Here is a 6,000-nt window from a genome sequence, read left to right on the forward strand (position 1 = left end):
TATTAGCTTCTACATAGTTTGATTGCAGAATAGGGTCAGCCCAAGGCAGTCACATCAGTGAAGTGTACTGTTTTTTCCATTTAGTCTGTATGCATTTATCTTGTTTTCTTCAGCAAATTCTCTAAAAGTAGCAACCCAGTTCATTTCAAGTAACTACTTAGGAAAAAAAAAAAACAAAAAACCCCACTTATCTTTAATACCATCTAAAAGCTGGCAAAAGACACTTCTAAAGTGCTTATATTTAAAAAATTAATGATACTCTGCATTCTTTTTTCCTTTAATTCTGCACTGCAAACATTTCATATTAACTCCTTCTTTCTCCTAAAACTTTGAATAAAATTCCAGAGAGAGTTAACACTTATTATTACAGGATAGGACCACTTCAGATATTTCTACTCAAAACACATACATTTAAAAACTGTATTAACTTTTGCCTGTTCTGGTGAGGTTTCATGACCATTTTAACCAAAGTGCTAGCTGACACCAAGAGGAGCAGCACTTGCCTTCCTCCGGGCCCTGAGGTTTTATTCCTCTTCCCCACACTGACAACACTGCTCATGGGACTAGAGATCAGATGGACCAAGGAAACAATCTGGTTAAAACAAAGTTGCTTCCACTCCTTTTTTTCTTCCAACAGTCTTAGCTGCAGCTACTCCTTGTCGGGACTTGTCAGCCTGGGCAGACGGGTTAGCAAACACACTTCCAAGAGAGTTTAGGGGTGTCTGAAATCAGAGAAAGCCTCAGGGCAGAAAGAAGACTGCTGGGCAGTGCAGCAGAGCCTGCTTGAGCTCTCCTGAAGGGAGATAGGGCTGAATGTGGCAGCAGATCAATGCAATGCATGCAGAGAACCTGATTTCGCCTTGTTGACACCAGAGTAATTCAAAACCACCCTACACCTAAATGGAAGGCTACAGAATATGGCTTCTCTGTATTTCACATTTATGAAAGCCTCTGCCCCAAGTGCTCAGTCATTGCCTAATTTCACACATGCTTACATGTCAGCCAGTTCCAGTGATTTCTTCAGCACTTCGTCTGTCACTTGGGGTTGTTTCTTTACATTGATGAGTCTTCATTGTGCTCTTGGGGTCATTTTGACTGGGCACCCACTTCTTGGTAGAGTAGCCACAGTCCCAAAGTGTCTCCATTTGTAGATTGTTTGCCTAACTGTAGGCTGGTGCATTTCTAAGGTCGTTGAAATCACTTTGTAACCCTTTTCAGCTTTATGTAAATCAACAATTCTTGATCCTAGATCCTCTGAGAGCTCCTTTTGGTAAGACATGGCTCACACAAGCATACATCTTGTGCAGAACAAACTCAAAACATTTGAGTGGTTTTTATCAGTCAGCCTAGCTCTAGTCCACACCTCCAAACTCATTTTCTTAACAAGACTCCAGGTGTGCTAACACCTGATTCTGATTAGGTTTTTGAGGTCAGCTCAAGGGTTCACTTTTTCCACTAGCATTTTGAATGTTGAATGAGTGTGTTCAATACAGACATGTAGGATCATATATGGTTTTGTGTTGTTATTTTAGACACATATTTGTCGATACTCTTGACTTAGATGATGGTTAGATCACATTTTATGACAAATTAATGCAGAACACCATGAAATTCCAAAAGGTTCATATACTTTTTCTTGCAACTGTACCTTCAGACTAGTAATGCTGGATTAGATTACAAAGGAACAGAATTAAAGCTATATTTTTCACACCTCTGATGTTAATAACAGAGCAAAAGACAACAAGGTCAATATTAAGAGAAACTTTAGACTTGAAACAAATCAATTTTACATTAGGATTAACTAAGTTAATGTGGGAGTTATTAACTAAAAACCATGTATGTTTCTTCTGTGGAAGTAATTTTGCAGTTTCTCTCCCCAATCATGCACACAGACAGAAAGCCATTCCTTGTGGGGCCTTTAGGCTGTGAGGGAAGAGGGAGCAAAGGGAAGGGAGTGACAAAGCCTCAATTTTTTGCTTCCAGGTGGAGCAAGAGATGTCCACCTGTCTCCTCTTTTTCTTTCCCCTTCTAATGTCTCTTCACTTCCTCTCTGGTTTACTGCCTATATCAAGGGAAATCAGTTTAGCACCGCCTTTTCTCAGTGTGCCTTTTGCAGCCACCTCAGACAGACAGCTTATCTGGGTAGAGATCCTATAATCTTTCAAAGTCTGGTTTGCAGTCTTTAACTTTCTTGACTTTATAGCACTGACCTCAGCAATAGCTTTCTCCTCTGACCACTGTTTCACCTTTCCTCACTGCCAGCTCTGCATTGTCCAAGACTGTGATTGCCTCCTTGCTGCATTAGCAAAAAAATGGATCAGTGATGCTTTAACCATACCTAAAAACGGGAACGTCCTATAGCAATGGCTGACTGACTGAATTAGAAGGTGAATTTCAGAGCTGTAATTAAAGCTGAAGTTAACACTAGATTCTCTAACCCAACCTTTCCCCAAAAACCATGCTCTGAGGCACATTCAACACAGAATTTTGACTAATCCTCCTTTAAATTTCTTTTCTTGTCTTATAAACCCTTCTGACAGTCAAGTCCTCTGAGGACATCCCAAAATGATTCATGTTAGGGCTACTGATTCCCAGTTTCTGTGGGGTTTCTGACTGTGGAAATGTGGGACAAAAGTCTGTCCTCAACTCTCAGAGAAGAGAATAAGCCAGAAGGAATTCACTAACAGAAAAAAAAAAATGTAATTTTTATTAATGTGATATTTTGCCAACGATAACTTTCAAATGGGAGAGAAATACGTATCATAATGTCATCTCTAAAATAGGATTTTAATGCTTATGCCTTGTAAGTATTAAGACATTAATGGATTTACCCAGCCTGAAACTCAGACGTATCCTAAAAACTAAGATTAATAACGCATTTCCTTAAATGAAGACTTAAGTCAGATGGCAGGATTACCATCTTTTGTTTCCAATGCCAGAAACTAAATGAGCTATGTGTCCTTGTCAGGATCATAATTGTGATAAAAGAAAGGTCAGGCTCCAAGCAGGATTACTCTAGATAAAACATGCACAGATGTAAAACTTAAAATGGTTTTCTCGAGAATCAGGGACTGAAATACCGTGGAGTAAAAGCAAGGAATTCCCAACTCTTCCTCTTTGCTAGGGCACTACCTAAGGCTATCAGAAGGAAATTCACTTTAAAATCCCAGTAACTTCCCCCGTGAAAAAAACATTCTGATTTTTGTTTCCAGAACTATATCTATGCTACTAATGGAACATGCCCAGAGACCAACTGGCATGGAACAACTTTCAACTGTACTACTAAACTTCTAACCTCCAAAATGCTGACAGTATTCAATCAACATATGAGGAAAGGTCCATGGGCTTCCCCTGCCAATTCCCTGTCAGGATCCCTCCTAACAGTTTAATAACAAGAACAACTGAGGTTCAGCACCAGGGAATGCTCTTCAGTGCTGTTTAATTTGCCAGAACTGATACAATCAACATGCTGGTTAAGAGTGAAGCCCCCTCTACTGAAAAAGCAGCAGCTTTTATTAAACTTTTCCAGTCTGATCAGGCCATCCGCCACGTTTGCCTTCACAAGCAAACATCAGTTCTGACACGTGTGTCTCACACAGCCTCCAGCAGCAAATGCAACCGGTCAGCCTGACACATGCAAAGGAACCCCAGTGCCAAGCTGAAGCCTGGAGCAGTTTGGCAGCTGACTTGACTCTGTCCTCTAAGAAGAACCCCTCCTGACAACCACTACCCTCACCTACCACTGCCTCTCCTGGGATTCTCGTCTTGCACGACCCAAGAGTGTTGGTCCCACACAAAGAGATCGAATAGTCATATTCCAGGGGACAGAGGTTAAGGTCATGCGTAGGCGCTATGGGAGAGCGCTAGCAGAAAGGCATAAAATGAAAACATGATTACTAAAGAGCAAGTGACACGCTGGAAGCATTATTTATAGAATCAAGTAAAGATTACCCTAATAACCCTTTAAAAGTCTGAATGTGCTTGTCAACAAGTAATACACACGTTACCAGATGGTCAGGGGAATAAAAATCTTGAAGCGTGGCTGCTAGGCAATTCCTTTAAATCTGCTCACGTGAAAAGGCAAATCTAAGAATACAGCTAAAAACCCCAAAATTGATACAACTTAATAGTCATGAAAAACATGAGTTGCACAGAAAAAAAGCCAAGGAATTCATCTTCCAGAAGCGTTGAGATGGTAATTCAAAGCAATGCTTTTCCTGCAGTGAAGGTATTAAAAAATCCTTCCTTCCTGGTGGAGTGCTTAGCTTAAATAGCATATGTGTCCCTGTATGCCTTTTACATCTTCTAAAGAAAGTTCCAAAACTAGACATGAATACACTAAAGTAAAATGGAGATTTCTGTAAAGCCTTTTTATTTTTTGCAATTAGACAATATAACATGATCCTGAAGAAAGAGCAGAAATCACAGTCCCACCACACATATGCTATATGTACCCAGAGAACAAAACTGACAGCACTCATCTTTCCTACTCTGTAAACTCCGTTTAAAAAGAGAAGAGGTAGACACCCAAGTGTGGTAAGTAGAGTAAGACCGCTAAAATATCACTGTCACATGCAAGCAAAGCCTCAAGAGTCCAGAGTACATACTGACCTATTATACCACAGTGAAAGCCACATCTACCACACCACAGTAGAAACTGAAAAATTTAAAGCTTGACAGCAGAAAAAAAGCAGGGGCATGGGGGGAATAGGTCTCAGATTAACTCTCCTGTAACATCAGAATATTGGCCAATAAATAAACATAAGCATTATTAAACTGATACCCCACATGTTCTCAACAGAACGGTCTAACAACTTAATTTTCATGACAAGACGGGTAACACGACCTCCGGCAGTTCAAGTTGTTGAAAGGGCAAAACAAAAGTGTTAAAAATGACTACCAGCTCTACACTTACAGAATTGAACACCGTCTTTTATTCTCAGAGCAGAGAATAATTTCACTTGAAGTCTGACTGAAATTCTCAGCTTCTGTTTAAAGAGAAGCCCTTGCTAAACTTGACAGATCCCCTGGATCAAAAGGAGGGGAATTAAGTTTAAATCCAGCTTAATTCTATAAAAAAAAATTCTTTCCTTCAGTTGCTTTACTGTTGCATGGCTGATGTCCCAGATTTAACAAAATCCAACTCTCATTTTCAGCAAGACATATTTATGTAACAACATTATACAACTTGATGTTTAAGATAGACAGCTTAGGCATTTCTTTGCTATAGTTCACGTGACATGTGTGACTGATTATCTAAGTTATGCGCTAAAGAATTGAAGCTTGCATGCCACTATAAAAATCATTGCTTTGCTGTACTGGCACACAGATCCTAAATCATAATGTTAGCAGACAAATGTACAGGTGAAAGTATAACAACTTTCAGTTTTCTTGTTAGTTCAAAAAAGTCTTCATGCAAAAATACATAATATACTCATACATTACAGGAATACGCAGAACCTCACATTTAGGAATGAATGATTCCCCATGTCAACTTAAAAACCCCTCAACCTACAGTTTGATGTTGCTATTAAAATATGTCACACAAAAAGAAATGTTTCTCAACGGAAGTCGTGTCCTTCCAGTGACAGATACTCATTTACCAATAACTAGAAAAACCAGAGTCCGTGAAAACTTAAAGAAAGCATCTCTCTCTGCATTTGAGTAAAGAATTGTTACTATACAAGGTTCAAATCTGACAAAAAAAAAAATTCAGTTCAACACATGGAAGTATCATCTATGACAAATTAATTAAAATGGTCCAGTAACCTCCATTTGCTCTGAAACCTGAAGTAAGCCTATGTGTACTATCAACCCCAAATCCAAGAGCAGCCTTTTAGGGATTGGCACACATCTTGTCATGCTGTCCCCTTGAGTAAACCCAAACTAAAGCTTTCCTTTTCCCCTTCAAAACAACCCTAAGTGACTCATGCATGGCTAGTACAATGTTAAAAGGTGCTGTAAAGAAAGAAGGATATTAATGCTATCAAGGCCTAAACG

The 6,000-nt window shown here is 39.4% G+C and overlaps 1 protein-coding gene across 1 annotated transcript in view; it reads right to left on the reverse strand.

The window, feature by feature from the left end:
- Positions 1-6,000, reverse strand: part of MAP7 (microtubule-associated protein 7) — a gene marked incomplete at its 5' end in the record, with an annotated part of 49,605 nt that overhangs the window by 37,301 nt on the left and 6,304 nt on the right. The window lies entirely within an intron of this gene.

This window comes from Apaloderma vittatum, unplaced genomic scaffold (assembly GCF_000703405.1).
Source record: "Apaloderma vittatum isolate BGI_N311 unplaced genomic scaffold, ASM70340v1 scaffold14353, whole genome shotgun sequence".
In the NCBI taxonomy this organism is placed as follows: Eukaryota; Metazoa; Chordata; class Aves; order Trogoniformes; family Trogonidae; genus Apaloderma; species Apaloderma vittatum.